The sequence below is a fragment of the Corvus moneduloides genome, chromosome 16, assembly GCF_009650955.1.
Source record: "Corvus moneduloides isolate bCorMon1 chromosome 16, bCorMon1.pri, whole genome shotgun sequence".
In the NCBI taxonomy this organism is placed as follows: domain Eukaryota; kingdom Metazoa; phylum Chordata; class Aves; order Passeriformes; family Corvidae; genus Corvus; species Corvus moneduloides.
This window is the reverse complement of record NC_045491.1, coordinates 14,266,959-14,293,099: the sequence shown is the minus strand read 5'-3', so window position 1 is coordinate 14,293,099 and position 26,141 is coordinate 14,266,959. Positions and strand designations below refer to the sequence as shown.

The window sequence follows — 26,141 nt, the reverse complement described above, 5'->3', positions numbered from 1 at the left end:
GTCTGCCTGGCAATGGGACTGCAACCCCCTTGGAGGCTCCTTTCACCATTTGGGCACACACAGGTGATGTGGGTCAAGAGGTTTGATTCCCCAGGCAAGCACTGGCCCTATGCAGAGCTCCTGGCAGTCAGGGTAAGGATTGTTTTGTCCGTTTTGTTATTGTGCTTTGGTTTTAAACAGTCCTTGAGTGTCTGGGCCATAAATAAAATTCTGCGATTGCATTTAAAGCAGAACCTCCCCTCAGGATATTCTTTCCCAGCTAAAAATAATTTTTGTTGACACCAGAAGCGTACTGAGGCTTTTGGCACCTTGTTGTCAGCCTCACCTGCACGAGCAAGAGGCAGAGCCCAGGGCCTGAGCTAACAGGAGCTCTTGGGCCCTGGGTGTCAGTCCTGGGTGGGCTCAGAGCCTTTAAAGCCTGTGGGTGCCCTCCAGGTGTGTGACATGTTTTTCCATCAGTTTAGCACTGTCAGTCTCAAATGACCTCCTGACAAATGAGATCATAGCTCAAGTGCAATCAGGGGTGTTGTTTATTCGATGTTAGCCCTCGTTACTGGGAGAAGACAGAATGCAGCACCAAAACCAGCTCCTGGTTTGGAATGTAAATAACAATCTATGAAGGCTTCTAAATAAGTAATGCCATTAATCCAGGTGTGCTCAGGGTTTTTTTTGTTTTATTTGTTGAAAGGTAGCAATGGTGTTATTTATTCCTAGAATAATGTTACTATAGTAACTATTGTACCTTATTAGCCGTGCACAGGAGTTGTGAAGTTACTAGGGGGGAGATAAGAAATTTGTCCAATAATTGGTTGTTTCAATAAAACAGGTGTTTTTCTGCCTTGAGAGCCTGAGTACAGCAGAGGATCTGAGAGCTTTGTGAGGTGTGGGAGAGGAAAGCAGAGGGAAGAGTGCTGGATGTGCAGTGACTTGCACTGCATGAAGTTGGCTCATTGTTATAATTGTTTTACCGTGGCAGGTTTGCAACGTGAGCTGTGGGGGTAACCATGGAAACAGAGACTCTACAAATTGAGGCCTTAAACACGGTGTTGTGCGAGTCCTTCAGATGGGCTGAACTCGGTTTTTAGAGATGTAAAGCTGCACAGATCTCACACAGGGAGGGGGAAAACTACTGCTTTGCTCTGTTTCCCAAACCCCAGACTGTCCTGAATGCACAAGGCTGCCTTGCAGCTGCCCAGATGTGAAGTCTGGTTGGATGTGGGGTGCAGGTGAGGGAGTCCTTGAGCTGCTGTGGAATTTGTCCCATGCACTGGAGAGCAGGCGCTGGTATTTGGGAGATAAGCGTGGCTTTATCTCCTCGGGCCTCATGGGGTCTTGGGAAGAGGACAGGGCATCCCCTTCCTACAAAAGCCAGGCACGCTGTTAGCTTAAAGAAGGTCCTGAACAGGTAGGAGGAGAGTTGAGAAGAATCTACTTAGCATTCATTTCTTTTTTCTGCTTTTCTGGCTTAGATTTCCAGGCTCACTGGTGTGTTTTCCTGCATGTTCCAAGGTGGTTCATGTGCTAAAGCTGTGTATGCTTGCATAGTAAAATTTGGAACATTTTTTACACTAGCTAAAATTATATTTAGCAGTGTAGTAGAATCCAAATCTTTGGAAGACTCTACTTTGTGTGCCAGCTTGTTTTTTTAACACTGTAGTTAGTGCTGTGCTACAAAAATATTTCCATCCTGCCCTTACTTTAGTAGCATTCTAAATTGAATCCAGGCAATTTGTTAACTACAAAGCCAGGATGGGGGGAGAAAGGCAAACAAACCACAAGCTTATGCTGGGGGAAGTGGGAAACTGATTGTATTGGTTAAAGAAAAGCCCCAAACCCACAACTTTTGTAAGATAACAGTGAAGAGTAATTCTGTATTAAAAGTTAAGAGGTTTAGGTATTTAAAAACTTACAATGATACACTGAATTTCTTAGAGTGTTTCAGGGTAATGGGGGCTATCAGAAAGGATTATTCAAACAATTTGGAAATATTAGTACACGACAGCGAAACTTTGTATTGTCAGTGACCATGGCTTTTTTTTGTCTGAAAAAAAGATTTGGTTAATTAATGTATCCCTGATTACTTTTAGAGTGCAATATGTGGTAGGTAATATGCAAGCTGGTTATTACCTTAGATTAATTTTTATGTCAGTCTGAATTATTAAAGCAATTATAATTCACCATTCAAAGGTCTGAAGGAAGTAATATATGCTTTAAATTTCATGAAACACTTTACTAATGAAAATCCCCAGTGATGTTAAGAGTGGTATTAATGTGCAGAAGGTGAGCAGGGTTTTAGCTGGTCTGACAATAAAAAGTGATAGACTGGAAGAGTTCTTTATGAATAAATTTTAAACCAGTACATGTCTAAACCACTTTTGGATAGAACACAGTATTTGCTGTAAAATAACATGGTCTGTAGCAGTTACCCATGGGATTCACTGACATATTTCCAATTAACTGTTGGAGTGAAAACCAAAATGAAACATAAATATATCAAACTTCTGAATTGGAGTAAACTCCTTCCCTATGGAAGGGTGGGCATTGACAATAGTGTCCTCAAGACCAGATCCTGTTACCCATGTCAGTGTCCTTTTTATTTCCTTCTACTGTATTCCTTGGAAAACAGAAATTGAAAAAGTAACAGTGGCAGTTTGAAGTTGATTCTGGACTAATACAGGGATTCAGGAATAAAATGGTAACAAAAATTACACGATTTTGTTCTTTGCAATATACCTTTTTGCACAAGACTAAGTGCTGTTTCCCTAATAACTCAAACCACTTAAGCAAAAATTTTAGTCAAAAACCATGTGATGTTATTTGTAGCTTTTTAAAAACTCTTGAAGGGTCTAGAAGAAGAAGGAAAGGTAAACCAGGATCATACACGCATTTGTGCCCCAAACATACATGTTTTGTGAAATAATTCCACTAACTTCTTTAGATAAATATGTATTTATTTTAAAAATCAAGTCGAGCAGAATGCCAGCAGAGCCAAAGCATCTTTTTCTTTAGCTGCTGGTGTAGGATAAGAGCAGCAATGGTGCTCTGTGAGCGTGCAGCTGATCTGCTGGTTTATAACAGCACATCAGGCAAGTGTGGAGCTCATCTCCTCCACAATTGCAGTGAATGTACAGACCCGAGGGAAAACAAAAGTTTCCCCAATTTACCATTTTATTTCTACAGCTCCTTTAGTCCAAATGGTTGACTTGAACCACAAATGCACATCCCAGTGCCTTCCACTCCCCTTCATCTGCACTGCTCAGCCCTGGAGGAAAATTTCCTCCAGCACCTGATAATCCAGCCCTAAAATAAATCTCCTGCTCCAAGGCTTCCTGGGAGCTGGGAGTGCCAGGGGCTGGCGTGGAGTCACTCCATGCTTTCTCATTAGGACACTGCAGCTCCTGAGCTGAGGAATTCAGCTCGCAATGCTCCGCCTGGCAGGGCAGGGCTCGTCCTCCACCTCACCCTGCCAGCTCAGCTAATGGCTCTTCAGGAGCCCAATGGATCTTAATAAAAGATGGAAATGGTTTTGCCCCTTCATTTTAATTAACATTATGTCTACATTTCTATGATAATGGATAATTAAGTGAGTTACCTTGACATTGGAATGTTCTTGGAAATAATTTACTATGCAATTTCATTAGGTTAAAGACATTTGTCTATTTTATTTTGAATGGAAGTTTCATCATAAATATTTCTGAATATGATTTATACATAAACTAATTATCATTCATAGAGTCAGGACTTTCCAAACTGCAAAATTCGTTATGTGCATTTTAGAAATCTTTTTGCCATCATACATAGAATGTATGTATTACTTCAAAAAAAATAGTCCTTTTTTTTTTTTTTCCTGGAGTCTCCAGTCATCTGTTATTCTTTAAACACATAAAGAGGCACGCAAGCATTCTCATGGACTATTATTATTTTGGGGATAGCAAACTTTGTCTTCATAAGGGCTGGTTTACTACACTTCAGAGAAAAGTTTTCAATGAAAACTGTTCTTTGATAAAATCAGAAAGAAATGGAAAGAGGCAATTTTTACCTGTATTTATTCACCAAAATTTTTTGCCTTTTGGCCAGCTGTGGTATTCCCCTGTAGCATCCTGTTCAAGCATAAATGAAAATGATAAATGAACTTTCTAGATCTAGTACGGACCATGTCTTGTTCATAAATCTTTTTGCATATCTATTTATAAAGAAAGGGGGGATCCATCAGAAAAATACTTCAGTAGCAGTTCTATTCCTCAGCTCTTGCAGGGTCATGGCCTCAATTCACAGAAACGCTTAACTGGGTTTTGTGCAATGGAGAGACTCTAAATGCTACTGCAGAACTTCTGTATTTTGAGAGGTGCCCATAGCTCACTTAAATAGTGATGGAATTGCAAATTGGTGTGATTGTATTATGTTTTAGTTACTAGGCGTGATTCTATCAAAATATGCATTTCACGTAACCCACGGAAGGGGGTCGTTAAAGACAATAATTTATTGGTAATTTCTGATATGTGAGAACTAAGAGAAGGCCACCGTTTCCTTCAAAGAAGGAAATCACACTTCAAAGAGTACTTCTAATGTCAGTAGAAGAATTTTTGGGAGATCTGCTACTTTTGTGATGCAAATTATCAACTGCATCATGGAAACAAATAACACAGTTGTTTTGGAATGTAGTAAATTGTCCAGTTCCAGCACTGCGACTTTGCATACTATGGACAAGGACAGGGGCAGGGGATGAAGAGAAAGGGAAGTAAATCATATTTTGAGAATAAGAACTTTAGGACAGTAATTAACTATATGATGTGATACAGTGATCTGTGAAAGAACATTTTATTGCAGGAAATACAGTAGCAGTCACCATCAGACCATTAAATGGTACAAGAATATCAGATGTCTCCTGGAAACTCTGTGGAGTATTGTTTAGTAACATTGCTCTGTCTGTAATTAATCTCTCTGAAGCCTAACCCTACAGCTGATTCTCTCAGGGACACTGGGAATTCGGGACCTGGGGTTACTTGGGCTACATTTTGCCGTTGATTGAATCATCTGCTGGATCTGTGGGAACAAAAGGGCAATTTAAGTTTCCACAAAGCAGATGAATTCATGTGTTAATATTTGAGATGGACCAATCTGTAATAGTCAGCGACACACTTTCATTTTCCTGTGTCTCTCAGCTAAAATCTGGACATGTTTCCATTGAAACATTTGAGAGAAACCAGACAGGCAAAGAGTTTGCTGCTTTGTCTTCTCCCTTGTCCCGTCCAGTCCCATCCCCTTCCTGCATTAGCCAGTTGAAATAAAGATAATTTGAGGCTCCTTGGGGTTTGGTGATGCTGCATCCTGCATAAAGGGCTCCAGGTGTCCTGCTTGCCTAGGGAAACTCCTATTGTCCTCCATGTCTGGTGAGTTTGCATAGCTCGGTGAGCCACCACTGCCAGAAATTTGGACCTTGTGGGATTTCTCCTTGGCTATTCCAGGGACAGCTGTGGTCCAACCCATCTGTGAGCAGCAGCCAGGGGCAGGGAGGTGCTGGAAGTTCCATGGATTGGCTGGGTGGCCGTGCAGAGGTCCCTGTGGAGCTGGCAGCTGCTGCAAGGACCATTCTGTGCCCCTCTGTGCCACCGACCCCAAGGGGACAGCAGGAGGAAATGAGTGAGAACGGGGCAGGCAGGCGTGACCCCAGTCTGGGGGGACACAGTGCCCCAAATCAAACCCTCAGCACTAAAAATCTCATTGCTGCATAGTCTGTAGCACGCAGCCAGTCCTACCCACAAAGCCCTGGCCATTTGGTGAGTCCCTTTTCTCGTGAGTTTGTTCCATGAGGATTGGAAACTGAAGATCTCCTTTAAGCTCCTTTTACCCATCCCCATAAGACATCTCATTTTAGGCAGCAACCAGAAAAAAAGCACCAATTTGTGCTGGCAACTCCCCCATCCTCAGGTTTTTACTGCAGAGGGATGCTCTGGAGAACTATTCTTGCAAGTTTTGTTGTTTGTTTTCTCCCCTCACTGTTTTGTTTGTTTTCTCTCTCTCAGTTCTTTACTGAGGAAATATCCAGGGTTTGAATTTTTTTCTCCTTTTAAATATTGATTCATACACTGACTTTAATAGGAGCAGAGTTGGATAATGCTGATTAATTAATAATTAATACTAAATAATTCCTAGCCTGACCTAAGTTACAGATATGCAATCCATTAAGAATCCACTCACACTGGCAGAGCTGTTTAACAGAGGAAAACTGAAATGAGCACAATATTTAAGTTCCTCTCTAAAAACTATTGCTGTCATCTTTCTGCCCTCTTAAAGAGTGTCCTTCTACCAGTGACTTGTCATTAGGCCACCTAACTGAAATAGATATCAAGAAATTTACTTACATTTTCATGGGGGAGCCAGGCTTGCCAAACCTAAATAGAATGGAAGATTTTTGGAAAGGCAACTCCTTGGATCAGATCATTAACATGCATGCTGAGAGGATGAAAAAGATTGAAGGTAAAACTATAGCAGGATGTTTTTTTCAACTGCAACAATATTTTTGTACTTTAGATACCACATGACCTGTTTTAAAAATCTAAAAATGGAAATATTTATGAAATACTAACTGAATTCCAGTGTCAGAGTTCTTCATTTATTAATGTAGACACTGATACTGAAAATACTATGTATCCTGTGCATTATACATGACCATTATAAGAGAAATTTTCATGGAAAAAAATGTTTAAAGCACGTTACACAATAGCTTAAAAAAGTCAGTTCTATAACTCTCTTTCACATTTTTTTTTTCTATGCTGCAGCTAATATGACTTTCAGATCAATTTAAATGTATCCCCAGCTTTATGTCATGTTGAATAGTGTTACTCCATATAGAATATATAAAATATAAACTATTCTTCAGATCTCGAAGGGGAGTCAGTTCAGATTCTTGGGGGAAAAAATGTTGGTTTCACCTTTGTGAACGCCCGGATGACACAAAGCACAGAGATGGTTGAAATACCTGAAGTTTGTCTGCTTTTGGAAGGGAATTGTGTCTATGCTCTTTCTGTCTCTGCATAAAAGGAGCCTCATTTTTGAGCCTGCACCCTCACTCCTGTGTCTCTGCAAGTGTCAGTGCTGGCAGCTGACGAGATGTTTGACTCTAGCTCTGACATCAGTGTGATAGACAAGGCTGCCATGCTAACAAAGCCTTGATCAGAGTCTTACACTCCTTGTACAAAAGAAATTGTTTTTTTTTTTCTTTCTGCCTTTCCTTTTTTTTTTTTTTTTTGAAATAGAACACAAAGTATGAAAGCTCATCTAAGGAGGAAAGATTCATCAAAATCTCTAATTAAATACATGACAGCTGGTGAATTAGAGCATTCTGTCTTAGTGCTGCCATCCTATAATACTTCATAATCCTAAGAGTCCAAAGTATGAATTAATTATGCTTATAAGTATCCTGATAACCAACTAAAGGGGAAAAATAATCAAAAGCCACCCTGAAAGGTCTCTGAGAATGTAAGCAGTGCTGCTCATCACAAGTGACTATGACCAATCATTCCCAGATTACCAGTCTTTGGAGAGGCTTTGCTAGAGAAGATGCTGGTATTACAAGACTATTCGGTTACAGAAACTGCTTGTTTTTAAAATAATGTGTTATAAAAGCAGTGTTAGAAGTTCTGTGGTTTGACCCCAGCCAACAGCTAAAGCACCACGTGGCTGCTTACCCACTCTATCCCCAGTGGAATGGGGGAGAGAATCAGAAGGATAAAATTTAAAAAAAATATGAGAAAATCAATGAATTTCAATAAAAATTGTTCAATAGCTAAAGCAAAAGCTGGAAAGCAAGGAGTTCATTCCCCATTCCCATGGGCAGGCTGGTTCAGCCACCCCAAGGCAGCCAAGCTGCACCATACTGACTTGGAAAGACAAAAATACATCAGCCCTGCTCAGCCATTACCAAAACATCCCTGTGTTATCATCCCTATTTTCAGCACAAACCCAACCCACAGCCCCTCACCAGCTGCTGGGAGCAAATCCGTGCTCTCCCAGCCAAAACCAGCACAAAAAGCCAGGTGTTAAATACCAGTTCCTAATAGCTGGCACAGTCCTCAGCCTTGCAAAGATAAATGTGATAAAAACCCCCAAAGTCGTAGTTTCAGATTAGTCCTGTTGTCTTCAAAAAACAGATGTTTAGGGACAAATCTGTGCAGGTGCTCACGTGTTGTAGTTTTGTTTAGGTTTACTGGTGAAGAGGTTTTAGTTGCTTGTTGCTACTTTAGGGGAAAAGGAGCAGAACTAAAGTAGGAATTTTCATGCAATTCAGAATACCCTTAAACTGAAATACTTAAGGTTTAGAGTGTGTAATTTTTTAACATTGATATCCAGAAATTAAATGTTCCACTGAAAAATTCACTTTAAAATTGCTCCATCCATAATCCAGATCTGAAGCAGATATATTTCTAAGGAAAAACCTTTAAACAGCTCTGCTGGTTTGTATCTAGCTTCTGTTTGATTATTTTTGCTGTCAAGACTTAAGGGTTTTTTCCCCTTAGGTTTTCTAACTTAAATTTTTCTCATTAAAATTTTTCTCATTAAAATCTATCCTACAAAACATGACACAAATATCATTATATTTCTATTCCTGTATATTTTCAACAAAATTGGATCTGTATGATAGATCTTACATAGGCCTCTTCTTGCCTGTTTATTTACTGGTTTTACTGGTTTTTCAGAGGCTTTAAAATTACACTGAAAACATACTTGGGTTTTTGGATGTCCCCAAAATCCACATACAGTGAATTCTTTCCATGTGAGGGTTCTTCCTCATTTTGCTCAGCAGAGGCTCAGGTGTCAGTATCACGACTGGGATGTGAGGAGATGATTAAATTCAGACACACTTGGCCTGAAATTCCCGAGTTCACATATTCCTGTGTCAAGAACACTTCTTCGGAAGTACATTATAGCTCTCTTTTGAAGTGCTTCAAGCCGCTAAAATTTCTATTTATTTTCCATAGTTGTTAACTGGTATCATTCATGAACTGGCTCCTGGTTACTGTTATTAAGAAGCCAGACTAAAACTGCAATCCCTGCAATTCAGGTGTTGGGTCCTTTTTGACCTAGTTAATAGATAACTCTGTGTGGAACAAGAGAGGGGGGCAAATGCCAAACATGTCTCATGATTAAGAAGACTTTGAGGAAACCAACAGATTTATTGGATTTTAGCTGTAAGAAGTCCACTGTTACTAAGAAAGGAGCCCATTCAGTGGCATGCTTGGATGGAGAAGAGTCACTGAGTAGCTTTTAAGTAAACGGATTTCTCTCCTGAAGGGTTCTGCTATTTTCCCTAATCCATCTGCTGACCTGCCATTTTGATGTAAGAAAAGGTGGAAAAGACTGCTGATCTTGGATCAGCTACACAAGAATGACTTTCACCAAACGAGACACTTCCATCATTCTGGTGGGCTGAAAAATCACTTGCCACAATCCTGAGAAATGCTTGTCACAGAATCACAGAATTATTCAGGTTGGAAGGAGCTGTGGGAAGTTCCTAGTCCAACTTCCCAGTCATTTCAGCTCAGCAGGCAGCCAGAGTGGTCAGGTGTGATTTATCTTTGTGAGCCAGTGATGAGTGGTGGTGGTTTTGGCTTTGCTGCCACCCTCCCTGCATGCCCGAGCAATGAGCTCGTCCATCTTCCTCCCTCATAGCCCATCTCCCACCTCCAGCCTCCATCCTGTTTCACTGGAGATCAGTCATAACCTCCCTTCATGGCCAAGTTCATGTTTTGCTGCAGCTCTGCCTGGTCCTGGCTGCCAGCATGGCCTTGGAGGGGTTTGTCCTCAAAGAGCTGCCAGCTGCTTTGAGCTCCTTCACCCTGGGAAATGCTTGAGATCTTCTTTAGGCAAACGTTTTTGCTTAAATATGGCTTTTAATTACTACTATTCTTATGTCCATTTGGCTGCCCAGGCTCCTCATCTGTGTTACAAAGGGTGGGAAACTGAAAATGTGCTGACACCCCATGGGAGACACTGGCCCAGCAGAGAGCAGCTGTGTCTGTGAGAGATGGGCACGGGCTGCGCTCCCTAAGGCACCAACCAGCCCAGCCAGACACGTGTCAGCCCTGAGCAGAGGCTAAAACATCCCATCAGTTTAACTCTGAGCTCTCTGCCTGAATGCGTTGTGTCACAGCAGCTCTCTGCCACTGAATACCCACAATGAGGAAAGAACATAAAGCGTACACTGAAACGCTTCAACACTTCACATGGGATGAAGCGGGATGCAGACGAACCTGTCAGAAATTTTCCTGGGAACTCCAAATTTGCTGTTAGGTTTGGTTCCCAGTGCAGGTGCCAGCAGATGGCACTCAGGAATCTGTAATGTTGTTACCTATGGGGCTTTCTGTGACCGAGGCAGCTCCGAGTTCCCAGGGCTGGGAGCTGCCCCTTCCTCACTCCAGGACTTCTGTGGCTTCAGAGGGGCAGAAACATTCCAGCCAGAGATGACTGATGTGTGGCATGGTGTGGTTCATTCTTGACTGGGAAAATAATGAGACCTGGTTTGAATGTTCTGAACTCATCGCTGTAAGGAGAGCTGAAATGTTGTTTGTGTATTAAAATATTGTGTTGGCATATTGTTGTTTGTATGTGGATTGAATAATGCTGTCCAGTGGCATAGATTGCATCATTTAATCAGTTTTCAGTTTTGATTACAGATACCAGCAGGAGACTCAGAGTTGCCAACTGTAATTAAAATGTAAAAAATCCAAAACCAGACCAAAGAACAGAAGCAAAAAACAGTTCAGAGATAATTAAAGCTGAGAAACATTTATTTTCCTGTGAACTTCTGTACTGCTGTGCTGAGGAAAGCTGAATATTATCTGTCTTCTAACATCCCTTTCCTTGGGTTGTCTGGATGTGGGGTTAGCTCATGATTTCCATCTTAGTGCAGACCTTTGTCAACGACTAATGCAGCTAACACTTGTATAATTTGTATTAATACTTCTGGAATTTTTCAGGGTTGCAGTGTAACACAGGAGTTCTTTATTCTGATTCTGCTCCTGTTGCAAGCAAAGGTAAAAGTTTTGCAGTGGCCTCTTTCCAGGTGCCACTGGACTTTTCTCTCACACTGGGAGCAAAAAGATAATGCCTCTGTCTTGTACAACAAGTAGATTTACCTCCCTGGCTCCTGGTACCTTGTATTTGGGCTTTATCATCCTTAGAAGCTGATCTGCAATGAAAAGATAAGGGTCTGACCCTGTGTCTCGGGTAAAGGTCAGACATTTATAAATGTACAAAACTCCCCTGGAAAACTGTGTCAGAGGCTTGGTCTTTCAGTGAATAGAAACCTTTTATTAGGAATCCTGAGCTTATTCTTGGGCTGTTTATATGGTTTTGCACAATCTTATTTAGTTTAAATAGCTCTGCCTCTTCTCTAGTCTGCACTTTTTTTTCAGTGTTTTTCAGGTTTATCTTAATAGACAGGGTCCCTCTGTGTTTTTGTTGCTAAACTCATTTGTGATCTCACAAAGAAGACCTCCTGTTGATTATAGATTCGAATTATATTATTCCCAGCCCCCCCCTTTTTTAATGTTTTCACTTAGAAATAGCACAACCCCCTCTGTAACAACATGGATTTGCAATCCCCTGATGAGGACCCTGTTACTTCAGCCCTATGCTACCTAAACCTGGAGAAAAATTCATCTGTGGGGGTGACTTCTCCTGTGTACTTCTCTACCTGATGGACCTGCCTTTTTCCATATTGGGTCTAAAGATGAAAAAAGTCTTTAAAGTTATTCATGTGTCCAAATGAACTCTTGACTTGCAGTCTTAGTCAGGAAGTACCTGTACAATTTGAGACTTTCCACCATTAGTAAAGTAATTTATTTGCACCAAGTCCTGGTGAAGCAGGACTGGAAGGCCTGGGCAGGCTAAACCTGAGGATCTGAACCATTTTTGGTTGCCTGTACTACAGAGAAATGAATAGATTGATGGTTTTTTAATGTAGATGATGATTTGCTCGAAATATTCTGAACTGTCAGCTTGGCAGGATCTTCATACACTTTTGTTAGCTAATCAAAGACAGATTGCAGGCAGGAGCCATGTCTAAATTTATTAAGAAAATTAATAGACCATTTAAATTTTACTAGAATTAGGCTAAGATGCAATAAGCATTTGCACCAGCAGATCCTCGTTAGCTGTGCCATTGACCTGGTGCCTGGTGTGTAATGGGGAATTGACATCTAGATTTGGGGACAATGGTGCTGCTAATAAAAGTTTGAATCATTAGGAGCTGGGAAAAAAGACTAATTTTATACATGTCAGATTTTACTTTTCATATTAATTTCACTGTGTGAAATTATAGACTATTATGGACTGCCAAGTGAAGGTTTCAAGGCTTTTTTGGCCTAATCCAGGAGTTTTGCTTGCTCTCTATTCTGTAAATCTCTGTGCACTCTGGCTATGAGGGAGAGTTTTATGTATTAATGTATTTACATAATATTTTTGGAAAGTGATCAACTTGCTGAGTTGAGACCCTAATTGTGTATTTTCCTGAGTGTATCAGTCTTTCTGGGTTAGATTAACATGAAAACAGATCCTTGCAAAGCTTCAGCACATTTAAATTGGGGTTTAGCACATTGAAGCCTGCATGATAATCTGCCTCTGCCTTATGTTGATATTTTTAAATCTTATGAAAATTACTCCTTTTCTTTATTAGGTGATTTTTTCAAACCTCTATAAAGCTTCTGGTTGGGTAGGATACTTCCTTGAAGTGAATTTTCACTCTCCAAGAAGCTGCCTCAGCAAGCCTTAGTGAAAATAAGTGTGTGCAGTGGGAATCTGTTCCCCCAAGAGGACTGTTCAGCACTTTAAAGAAGATTATATAATTCAGGCCCAATTATTTTGAAACTATTTTTTTTCTGTCTCGAAATTGCAAGCATGATCAACAGTGAATTCTGTGTATAAAAATTCTGAACACTGACAAACAAGATGGCCTGGGTTTGAAAAGTTGATTGTTTGTGCCATTCACATGTGCAGGTAATGCTGAATTTATGAACTGTGCTTTATAAATAACTTTTAAGAATGGCATTGGTGATTTGTTCTGTGGTCTAGGGACAAGAATGAGGATTGATAGTGTTCTCAGTACTGCTTGTGCTTTGAGCTGCACATGGCCAAATAAACACGCATTTAAAAAAATATTCCTCTGCCCTTTTAGATGATGTTGCATCTAAGAGGCATTGCAAGTAAGCTGTAGAGTTCTGAGAAGTTTCTGTGCCTCTTGTCCAAATATATTTAATTTCCAGCACATCAGCACCAGCTTCAGCCCCATTCACACGTTAATGATCTTGTGATGCAGGCAGCAACCAAAAACATTTGGCTTAGGGAACATGAGCCATTTGAGCATCAACGCTCTGCTGCCTTCTAGCCACGGCTCCTCGTGCTGCTGGCTCTGGTCAGTGGCTGCCTGATTCCCTGGGAATTGGGATTAAGGGATTGTTTCACAAAGTGTGTGGATTTGAGATGGTTCTTGCACCTAGCAGTGCTGGTGGCTGCAGTGGGTAACTCCTGCCGCTGCTCTCATGTGGAAGGAGGTGGTTCCTCAGCTGAGGCTGATGGAGTGAACAGCTTTCAGGGTCTGGGGTGGCAGCTTTGCCTTCCTGTGGATCTCCTGGGATCCTGCACTAGAGCTCAGCTCGCCATGGCTCAAAGTGCAAACCATGCAGCTGAACTATTTTGGGCTTGGGCCATCTGGCTTCAATATCCCTTCATTTCTATGTGGAATCCAAATGAGTTTGGTCCCCTGGCAGGAGCTGGAGGCCGACAGGAAGCGATACAGTTGACCATGCTGCCAACAGCTCAGGACACACATTTCAAAGCAAGCTGGTGTTTATCTGCCAGCTCTGATACAATATTTAGAGTTCTATCAGAGTGGCAGAGCAAAACTTAGATGAGTGAATGTCACTCTTCTCCCTGGTCTGCAGCTTTCAAGGTTTCTTATCTTCCTCTCTTGCTGCTCTGCAAACACAGCCCTTATACTCTATTCCCTTCACACTCCCCTGCCAATTCATACCTTCTGCACTCCTGGCTGCAGTTGTGTGCCCAACTTGCTGCTCAGCAGAGCCAGCTCTGTCCCTCAGGCAGGAGTTTTTCTAACAGTTCAGTCCCACCAGGCTAAGCCAGCCTGCAAGCCCTGCCAGTGTTTGCCATCCTTTTATTCCAGGAAGGACTTCAATCCCTTCAGTCCCAGTAGGTAAAAGCAGATATTGAGCGAACTGAATCATTTTCCTTCTATTTCAGAACTATTAGAGATATCCCCACAGGTGCTGATGGCTGCTTTACAACTGCTGGGGGAGATTATAAAGGAAAGGAATGAATGTTGTTTGTTTTTATGTAAGTTTGACCTACTTATTCTATATACCTCATTTTCTTTCCTATGATGTTCAGGCCAATAAACAAAAATCCCAGACACTGACCAATCTTTACAGCTGGTACGGAGCAATAGGTCTTTGAAAGCTTCAGTTTTTCATCCTGAGCAGGAGCAATCATTCTGTTTTTCCTTCCCATTGAACACTGAGGTAACTCTTCTTCTGTTGCAGACAGAGCTGACAGCTCAGGAACTTGTAATTCCAGTAATTATTCCAAAACTTTTAAGTTCTGCTACTTGTAGAGAAACAAAAGCTGGGCTAGCAGTGAATGTATAATATGGAAATGTGCCCTTCCTATTTTGTTCCCCTTGGGTTTTGCTCACAGGAGAACATGTGGAACTCGCTGAGGCAGAGATCTCTAATCTTACTGAGCAATCATGCTGGTGCTAGAAGGATGTTAATGATGTTTTACCACCTAAGAGGGTGATGAAAGGAGAGCATTTGAACACCTGAGCATGTATAATTTAAATGTAATAAAATCACAATATGAGTTGTAAGTAGAAAAATTAGCATCGCTAATTATTGCTTGCTGATTATTGCTGTAAGCTGTTCCTCAATCTTTTTTTTTTTTTTTTTTTTTTTAATTTTTTTTTTTAAAATTCATGCTGTTAGTGGATCCAGACATCAGGAAAATACCTGACACCATATATGCTCAAATTCCTGGCTGTCACCAGCTTCAGTTCTTTCTCTGTCAGTGATGCGTGGCACAGGGTCCCTGAGAGGGAAAGGCTGGGCAGAGGTGGGAATACCGGAGTGCTCCTTAGAAAGGGAACCAGCACGCTTCTGTTCATTAGCCTCTCATCAAAAGTGCAATATGGAATGGACCAAACCATCTCAATCAGTGCAGATGGGGTGAGAGATGGGAATACTCACATATCACACGCTACTCGTGCACTGTTGAAGACAAAAGTTATTTATAACATAAGTACAAACCCCTCCTCTGCTGCTGCAGGAAGGCCTCAAGGTTACTGAGCGCATGTGTGACAAAAATGCAGCAGAGCATTTTAATTAGATTCTTTCACCAGAACTCCTGACCTTCTGTGTAGCACATTAATGTATTTTACTAATTATAAATGCAATTAAAAAGTACTGAAATAAAATTAGGCGGATCTATCTAATTTACATTAAGCACTTTCAAATTATGCAGATTTTCAAAGTCTTTTTTCTTTCTTTCTTTCTGTCTTTTTTTTTTTCCCTTACAATTTGTGTTTCAGGAAAAAAATGTCTGCGTTAAAACAGCTGGAAAACAACCTTGTAGCAAAACAAATTTCTTTTCTGTGATTATTCACAGTGTGTGAGTTAATTTTGCAGGCAGTAATATGCTTAGCTGTCGTTAGGGCAGTGACTCACACAATAGAGCCCATATGTGCATTGGGTGCAGTGCTGGCTCCTGTACTGGGTGGGTGCTTCTCCAGTTTTTCCTCTTGGGAATCAGGTTCAGAGTCTAACTAGGGAAAAATACTGGTACCATGGTCAAAAATAGGGATTTATAAACAACAAGGAAACAACAAAACCTGTGTGTGAATAACACAGGTGAAACATCTGGTGTGTTCAGTCATTAAACCAGGCTGACTGTTATCTTTACTGCCTACATGTTTTGGTAGTACTCTCATAGAGTTTGAGAGTTTTAGACATGAAAGTAGAAAAATAACAACATTTCATTATTATTTTTGTCAAGTATCTAAATGGCAGCAGGGGCTGAGCAGCAAACAGAACACAATCCTTACCCTGGAGAGCTTCTGATTTAATTTTAGATGGGCTGCAGAAACAGAGGCAGCTCTAAGTACTGAACATAGATAGAACCAAGCTTAAAGGAGGGAAATTTGTAGAGCTGCCCAGGCACTTCAGTTGATGTTGCTTATTCTTAAACCCTTTCCATATTAGGAAAATTAATTTCATAAATGTGTGTGTTTTTTAATGAAAATTTTCTAGTTTTTCATTTAAAGAAGGAAGCAAAAGTGCCTCTTTTTTTTTTTTTTTTTGTCCTGTTTTATCCTTTCCCTAAAGAAGTAATGGAAAAGAGCAGTGGAGAGCAGAGGAAGAAAAACCGAAATGTGAGGAGATTAGGGTAAATGAACAAATTCAGTGTTCATCTAATGCCAAATATAATGCATTAGGACCACACTATTTTCCTGCTATATTTTTTTTTCTGTGTGTTTATTGAGTTTTGAGTCTTTCCCACTCAGCATTGAAAGCAGAAAATCTAGAATCAAGCTGTGCTCATTATTGGTGCTCATTTTTAAATGTCTCTTAGGTGGTACCACAGGGAGCACTGGGATGGTGCTTCCTTAGTGATTATCTGTCAGACCAATGAGAGACTAAGAATATAAAGGAAGGAGGAGGGCATGTGAACTGGTTTGCTGATAAAATTAAAAATGTTAAGATTAGAAATTCATCCCCCCTACCCTGAAGATCTTACTGCTGGACAGATCTGGAGTTTCCTCACACTCTTCTGGCAGCAGCAAGCACTGTGCTGCATAAACCAGCCACGAGTTCTTGTGGCCTTTGCCTTGGAGCAGAGTGCACCTTCTCATCTCTTTCCATGAGAGGAATATGCTGATTTCCAAGTGGAATTTTGGTCCCTAAAATTCTGAGCTTCTCCCCTTAGTTTAGCAACACATGTAGAGCATTAAGTTTGTATCTAACAGGTCTTTTGAACTAAGTAAATACTTCAGCTTGGAGAGCTGCACTATTTAAATCCAGGTGTTTTAATTGATGCCCATGTTATAAATCAAGGTTTCTGCACGGGTGAGTGGAGGAAGGAGCAGCTCCAGCTTTAAATCACCCTCTGAAAGATGTGTCCTGTACACTGAGACAGAGCTGGGATCAGAGCTCTTGCCTTTCTCAGAATGGATTCTCTTTTGGGGAAAGCAGCTGCCCCTGTTTGGGAGCAGGGCCACCTGACAGAACATCCTTGCTCTGCCTGCGGACAGTAACTACTCACCAGGGATCAGAAAACGTTGCTGTGTGCAACAGCAAGGACTCCCTTGAAAGAAAGTGCCAGCAGTTCCCAAATCCTGCTTAGTTCAGATTGACCTTTAGGCTGGAAGTACCTCCTAACTGGGAATCAGCCACTTCTCTCAGCAGTACCCCATTCTGAGGTAAAAATATCATACCATGGTCAGGCCATCCTCACCCCATGGCTACTGTAAGCCAGTGATTACCTACAGAATATTCACTGGGTACCCTTTTCTGTTTGAAACATTAGCACAGGACAGAGTTTTGGTGTCCTTTTGGCATGGGTTTATAAATGGAAGCAAGAATTGCTGGGGGTTTTTGCAAATTCTGTGTTTAGGAAAATGTTTTAGGCAAGGACCTGGAATATTTGAAATGTTTTGCTCTGAGCTTTCTCCTTCCCCAACACCAAATATATGTAGTGACACATCACAGTTAAAAACCAAAAACTTTGGAAATTGATATATTCCCATAAAAATACATACTGTACAATCCAAATTTAAGTGACAGCTTTTCTCATATTTTAACCATGCTGGGGTCTGCTATCAGATGGGATTGTTTGGTACAAGTAATCCAGCAATGAATTATCAATAAAGTTTGCATGATTCCTAATTTATTTTTTAAAGTTTATTTTAACATTTGATTGTGCATAGTTCAGAGCATGGTTATTTTAAATGTGGCATTTGACAAGGGTGAGATTTAATTCTTCCATCAAGAGTGAATATAGGGTAGAACTCCAGACTGGCACAGCCTTGGTAGAAGCCCCCAGTTGCCCTCCATCCAAGCTGTGGTGGTGTCTGCCAGCACTTCTGATTAGGAAATTAAATCCTGCCAAAGTGCTGTGTTTGACTATTGGTGTGCTCTGTTGGCATGAGATGGATTTAGGCACTGGGTTCAGTCCTCTGCTGAACAGAAATCTCTTTAACTGTGAAATTCTTCATGGGGAAAGAGATTAATCACATTTTAATATAAGGGGAAGCAAGGTTTAAACTACTTATTTGAGTGTGTGGCTGAAAGAATAGAGTAAGAATAGGATATTTAAAATTGCTGTCTTTTGATTATGTTTTGCTTAGATGTAGTCATTCTTGTTCTTCATAGGCATTTTTGTTAAACTTTATCATAGGGCCTCGTTCAAAAAATGGTTTGGGGTTTTTTCAAACTATGAGGATGTTTGCAAAAGAGTATTTGTAAGATATAAGTTTGTAAGCCTTTGAAAGCCTACTTTTCTTCTGGAAATATGGGTCACTGTGCAAGTAGGATGGACAGGAGCCATGTGTGCCAAATTACACTAACAAAGAGCCGACAAGAAAAAAAGATGAGTCTTAACCTACCTAAAGTATTTAAAAGCCAATTATCTGTTTTCTACTTGAAATGTCATGTGCAAAAACTTGTAAGGCACCTACCAGCGAGCTGGAGTTTGCCGGCTCTGCAGTGAAATATGACAGGCAAAGTGCTCTGGGTAATAACTCACCCAGCCTTGATAATAGAGTCTTTCACGGAGAGAACGAGTGTGCTGGCTAAGACACTGGGGTTATCCTTCTGGGTGGCTCAGAAAAGAGATGTGTGATCATTAACTCCTGCTTGCTGGGTGGCTGGGGGGAGTTTGATGGTGAGAGTGTGACAGCTCTGCAGTGAGAGCTGCAGCGGGGCCTGACTGACACGTGAGGAGGGTTTGAACCCTGGGGATCCGGCAGCAGCCACTGCAAATTGACACAACTCGATTCATTTCAATTAAGTCCCACCAATTTACACAAACTGAAGACATGGCCCATTATGTCTTCCTGCCTGCTCTGGCAATGAATCCAAGTATGTGATTAAGAATATAAGAACGCTCATTACAGTTAATGCCTTGTGCTTAAAGCCATGAGCTTAAAGTTAAGCAGGTACTTAGGTGCCTGGTGGGACCGGCAGCAGAAGGCAGAGCTGCCTGGTGCCCGCTGAGGTGTCCTGACAGCAAGGGCTGGGAAAGGCATCTTCATGTTTGGGAGCACTTTCCTCTTGGTCAGCATGTGGCCAGCTGGACTGACTGTTGTTTACAATATTTTCTTCTGCCTCAAACTTGTTTCATGTGTGTAAGAATAAGGAGAGAAGCATTGAACAGTTTCCTTAATGACAACCTTTCTTACTGAATATGATTGGTTTTAATCCAAAGCAGAAGTCTGAAATTCTTTTCCAAACCCTGCCTTGGAGTCTCAGTAAGACCTTTCCCAGGTGATATCATCTTTTAGCTCCTGTAATCCCATGGGTATAATGTTTATGGATTTTTTTTTTTTAAGAAAGACAGAGCTAACATGTTATTTTTGTCACTGTATATAGGAATATAGGGTACAGTGAGTCTCAGGATATGTTTTTCCTTTCTCTGAGTGTTTTTAAAAGCAGAGCCCATCTTGCAGTGCTCTGTGTGCTGGGCAGTCACAACCAAGGCACATCCCAAGACTCACGGAAATCCATGTTCCTGTGAGGATGGGCTTGGCTCACCAGAACTCCATTTACCTGTAGTGCTCCTGCTGGGAGAAGCCAAACCAACTTGTTTGGTGTGTCCTTAGGGGCTGCAGTCAACAACCCAACATCTGCAGGGTATGGTGAGGGTAGGGCTCGTGCACCCTCCACCTGGAGCTTGCAAACAAAACAAATGACCGAGAACTCATCTCTCCAAATGTGGAGTTTGACAAAGAGTTACTCTTGCACGTTATTTTCACATTATCTTTCATCAGTTAGACCTTGCTGCATTCCCTGTCTTTACAAGCCCAGCTCAGGATAAAGATAAGGCGTTTGTCTTTAGGAAAACATAAAAAAAAAAAAACTCCAGCTCTTCCTTGCTCACTAATCCAAGCGAAATTCACCCTCTCATTTCTGTGACAGCCTCACTTTGCCAGACACAGACACTTAGCAGGTGTTTTCATCATGACATTAATAATAAGAATTGACACGTTCCAAATGAGGAATCCCTTGTTGTGCCTGGTAGCACTGATGGATATTTGGGGAAATTGACAGCTCCTGAAAAATGTTTTTGCCATGACCAGCACTTCTCTGACAGATTTTTAATGGCTCTCGCAGAACCCTCACTAATTCGAACACTCTTGCAGATGAAGTGGAAAGTGGTGAAATGTGCTGCTTTAACACTTTCGAAAGTTAGTGAAGAAACATGGAACAACTCTGACATTTGCTTCTAAATCACAATTCTTTTTTTTTTTCCCTGAAAATATTTGTTTCTATGTCAGTACTCAAAGATTGGAATGAATTAGCTGAGGGGACAAGCATTTGTTATGGTACACCAGGACCCAGCCACATAACCCCCATTAACCTTAATGGGAGCCACAAAGCTCATCCTCCTCATTTAGATGGAAATATCCTCCTGCTCATCAGGGATCAATGGCACTCTGGGTTACCTGGTTTCAGTGGCTCGTTCAATATGGGAGAAGGTGTCATGACCTTGCAAGCCTTGGACTACAGGAAAGGGAGGACAGATAAAATGGGACTGTGAGAAGAGGAATCAAATAAAACTATAAGCAAAATAAAAGGGAGAGAAAACATTACAAAGGTTGTTATGTAACTCATGTTAGAAGTTCCAGGGAAATGTAATTGCAATTAAATCACCAAGCACACTTTGCAGTTCGATGTGATACTGCAGAAAATCAATACAGAGATAACAGTGCATCATTGTGTGCAGGTGCTTCTGAGAATTCTTACGCTGAATATGATTTTTCAGGAAGAATGTGTTAACTCTTCTTTTTTTTCTAAACTTCCCCATAAAGAACAGAGCAAGATAGTGATCTTTGTATGTTCTTATTTTCGGCTCCTCCCCCCACGTTAATCATTGCATCCATAAACCTGAGCTACTCAGGGTGGCGTTATCAGAAAAGCCTAAGTGGAAGAGATGCTCATCTCTTTTTGAAAGTCAATTAAGCTTATGTGCCTAAATCCAGTGTTTATGTCTGAATCCCTGTTGATGGCTTTACTGAAAAAGATCTCCAGTTGCCTTTTAAGTGATAGGAGGATTATGACTAAGTATAGCAAAAAGCTCAGTTCTATGCTGACATCTCTTATCTCTCACTGATGAAAATAACATGCATTCTGTGCCTCAGAAGAATTCTGTAATTAAGGAAGGGGACCAGAGAGGACCTGGCAAAGCTGTGGAAGGAATGACTGTATGGGGGAAAATTATTAAAGTTTTTATTTGTGATTTGAGGCTGCCCAGTGCAGATAACAAAAGACATGGAGGCTAAACTTTAAATAAATATTGTGCTGCCATGGGTGTGATTTCCAATATTGCAATCTGCTTCATTAATGTAAAATAAGAACCCCTGCCTTCAGGTAGAATGCAGCAATCTCAAAGCTAACACAAGACAAGCAGTACTGGTTTCCAAACATCTCTCACAGCCAGAAAATTACAACAGAACTACAGATAGAATTCAGGAAAATTGTTTCCAATAGTTTATTTTTCATGCTTGGGGATAATTGTTTTTTTTCAGCTAATCATGACTCTCTCATCATAAGACTTGGCAATTCTAAGCATGCAACAGCACCACTCAGGAGACAGTTTCATCTACTGCTTCCACAAATAATTCCTACTGTTTCTAGCACAAGTATGCAGGGTCTGCATGGGTAAGAATAGTTTTCCTGATCCCTAAATCAAAGGTCACAGTGATATTCAGGAGAAAGATGGAACTCCATGATATTGGCCAAATTGTTTCTTTCCAGCTCAATAGAGGTTTGTGGTAAAAAGCAAAAAAAAAAAAAACCAAACCAAACCAACAAAACCAAAAACCCAAAAACCCAATCAAAACCCACTTCCAAAAACTTTAGTTGTTGGTTTTTGGTTTTGGGCGTCTTTTAGGTTTCTTAGATGACAAATATTATGATGCAGTCTGGGCACATTTTTCAATTATACTAATACCTAATATGTAAGAAAGTGAGTTGTCAGTTTGGCCAGACATGGACCAGCCCTAATCTCTTAAATCCCAAGACTAAGATTTCATGAAAGGGTGATTCTTCCTCAGAAGATGAGTCCAGACGTGCCCCCAGGGACCCTACAGCTCGTGCCTCCTCCACGTCGGGCAGCAGCCGCAAGCCTCTACACTGAAATTTCCAGTTCTGCATTCCAACACGAAGACTTAATTGCAGTTGTGTCCTGGAGGTTATAGTGGTGCTTCACTCAGCTTTGTGCTGAGATTGTCTCATTTTCCAAGCAGTTTCCAGCGTGCTGGGAGCACGTGCACGCCATTCCCAGTTATCCCACCCTTTCCCTCTGCCCGCTGCAAACACAGATCAGAGCACGTGAAAGACCTCGACATCAATCCCGTTTATCAAGATGCCACTCAGGGCTGTGCTGGGATGGTTTCTCCAGGATCAATTCCTCCTCACAATTATGCAAGCAGGTCTCTGGGTTTGGCCTGGTTGCAAGCAGAGCCTTTGTTGATGCTGGGCAGAGGGCGACCTGCCTGCAGCTCCACGTGCCGGGATTACACATCTCGTTGACAGCAAACCCTCAGCCCAGGCTCCTCAGAAAGGCCCCAGTGCAGAGGTCAGGCACCAGAGGCTGCTGGAGGAATTCAGGGTTTAGACGGCAAAGTAAATATCTTCTCTCTGAGCAGATTGAAAAGAGAACATCATTGGTACCGTGGAGTTGGGTCACTGGTGCAGTTACCACTGCATGGGCCAAATACCACAGAGAGGTTTTCAGGATTTGGGCTTTTCCACCTTGAAGTAGCTGGGTCTTTTCATGAGCTCTGAAGGCTGGTTGCTCTATTTTAAAACTGCACTAGAAGTATCAGCTGCTGGTGTGTAATCACATCTGAATGCCTACATTTCCACTTCAGCAGTGGTATCTTGGGATCTTATTTGGAAGTGGTGATTTTAGTTCTCATAAATCCTCCTGTGGATGGTCACCGGGATTTTATTTTACTGAGAAATGGAATATAGAAATAGATGAAGAAAGGCATTTTCAGATACTTCTAGTTCCCCTTCAGAATGTTTTCCAGTGCTCTGTTTATTGTGGCTGGTTTGTGCTTTTCCTCCAGTTATAAATAACTGCTAAAGACTGATGTGTTTACTTTGTTTAACCATGGCCATGATGGGTCGAGGACACATTAAATCATCCTTAGGCTCTTATTTGCAGCCAATTCTGAAATAACCAGAGTAGGGACATAAAATTACTTATACTGCAGAGATTTTTATATTGGCTTAAGCCTCTGAAGTCTCCAGTGTTTTACAACAACACACTTTAATGGTGAAATAGTGACAGCAGAGATGAAAGTCCATGTGGAGTTGTCTAACAAACAACTCAGGGTTTGTTTAAGTTGCAAAGGTATGGAAAAGGGGTGTTATTTTCTTCAGAGGTTTTCCTTGATGAGTTTACAGATCTCGATGTTGTTTATTCAGATTTAAAGTTTCTTCGTATTTCAGGAATAGTGATGAAGGACAGGAACACTCTTATTCTGATGAGACTAAAAGGGGGAAATGTTCCTTCGCTTCAATTTCTATAGATACAGCCTCTGTATGTGCACATTTGTGCTTCTTCTCTGAAAACACCATTTGCTGGTGCTTCTGTTACTTTAATTTGGTTTGCAGTTACCTGCAAGCAAACTTCTCTGTTTGTAATTGTCTGCTGTCATCAAAAAGAAGAGTGACTGTGAAAATCAAACTTGTGCACACAGATTAGTATATCTCCTTTCCGTGGTCAGTTGTACATCAGCCCAGTGCCTGCACTGTCTCCTTCTACTAATATATGAGTAAGATTGTATCTCTGGTTGATTGTCTGTAATTAGCAATGCCTTAACAACGTGTGTCTGGCAATTATATCTCTATTTGTTTGTATTAGAAAATGAATGGCACTCAAATGGTCTTCCAGGACTGCTTGGTGCTCACTCTGAAGGTATTTCCAGAAATCAGCCTCTAATTCTCACTCCACTTCTTTCTCAGATGTCTGAGAAACAAGATAGGCTTTCTCCTGAGGGTTTAAAAGTCTGACTTCAGTGATACCCTGCTTGAGAATGAACTGCAGAGCTTGGGACCATTTCTGGAATACCATTAGGTAACAGTGCAGTATTTAAGTCAAAAAATTTGTAGGCCAGAAATCTTCCCTGGAGGAATGAGGCAGTGCAGGAGTTGGAGAGCCATCGTACAAAAGCCTGGAAAGAGGGACAGGTGCTGGCTTGAAAATCTTTTTGTTTGCATAGGATTCTTTGAAATTATCATTTTCACAGTGGTTTCAATCTGTTTTAAGGGACGTAATTAAAGCCGTACAGATCCTATTTATTAATGCTAGTGGGAACAGCAGATAGTGCAGCTGAAACTATTGGAAGTTATCCAAAAGAAAATTAAGGCTATGGACTGATGGTACACTGCAAACAAACCTATTTTTGGAAGGGTTCTAAAGGCATCAGAGACTTTACACATCTACTTCCTTGTCAAGGTAGATAATAGTGTTATATTTCTGCTGTAAACTTTTGCTACCCTGCACTTGGAGGAAACACAAACAGATATTCAAGCTCTTACTGAGCATAATTTCTTGATTTCCCTTCTTGGACATGAACATATTTAGTACCCAAAAAGCTACGTAGCTGAACCTCAAATTTTTCCATAAAACTGCATTTTGTAATGCTCTTTTGTTTTGCTTTGCACAGATGTTTTGGATCCTGTAAATTCCCTTGACTTGCCTATTAAGCTTTGCCTTTGGTTTTGAAGGTGATTGAGAAAAAAACATGGTCTTTATTTCTTTGCGAGACAGAATTTCAGTTCAGCCTCTTTTACCAAAATTATCCATAAACCGCTACAGATCTAAGTAAAGAAGGTGAAAATTACAGCTGTTTATAGGATGGATATGGGGCATTTTACATGTAGTCTGAAAACTATTTGCATAATATTTTGAAATGCAGTTTGGTGAGATAAGGCACCTTGTTTATTATGAATAAACCAGTCTGAGGAATGTGAGACAGCGAGTGCTGTCTGTGTAAACATGGCCAGTGCAAAGGACAGGAATTCTGATCCTTAGTGAAACTACCTGGGTTTGATCCCAGAGCAGGTTTTTTCTCTCAATACTATCAATGTTTAGTGCAAAGAAGGGGGAAGGCAAGAGACAAGGGATGAAAATTCCAGAAATGCAAACTATTACTTTGGAGCACAGTAAAGCTGTAAAATCTGGGTAAAACTAAAAATTGTTCAGAAAATTTAAAATAGGTGGTCCCTTTAAGTAATAGAAGCTTAAGGTTCTAGATCTGAGGACAATTCCTCAGAAACAGTCAGTATTCATGAACTTTCTAAACCTATTAGAACACTTTATCCAACACCTTGTCAGAAATTGATTACTTTTAATGCTGTTCACAAAAACACATTTTACAGTTAAATACTTCAGAGACATAAGAAAATCTTACGAGAAAGCAGAACGGTCTGGGCAGGGCTCAGATTTGGATGGTCTGTTGTTACGCAAGGTTACTCCTAATACTTGTCCCTTCAACCTCTAGTTCTAAGAGCTTTTCCTCTAGAGAACATCCCATCCCTCTCTGTCTTCATGAGAGGGTGAGCATCTGTCTCAATTGCTGCTTCTGCAGGAGCTACGAGTAAACACGCCTCAAGCTGACTGAATTTTGACTATTTCAATGTATTATTCACTAGCACAAACCCCTTCCATGACTGGTGACAATGTTTACGTCTGCCTCTTGGTTGTAAAGGTGCGTGAAAGTGGGTGAGTGTGACTGGGAGGTGCAGGAGGATCTGCTGCTTGTTGACTGCTGTTCATAAACTCACAATAATATTTTTTGCTTCACGAGGCCCAGGGTGAGAAGTGGGATTTTCCAGAGTCTA

At 41.0% G+C, this 26,141-nt stretch overlaps 1 protein-coding gene across 16 annotated transcripts in view; it reads left to right on the top strand.

Moving 5' to 3' along the window:
* The window catches only part of RBFOX1 (RNA binding fox-1 homolog 1), a 1,117,054-nt gene that overhangs the window by 204,073 nt on the left and 886,840 nt on the right, over positions 1 to 26,141 (top strand). The window lies entirely within an intron of this gene.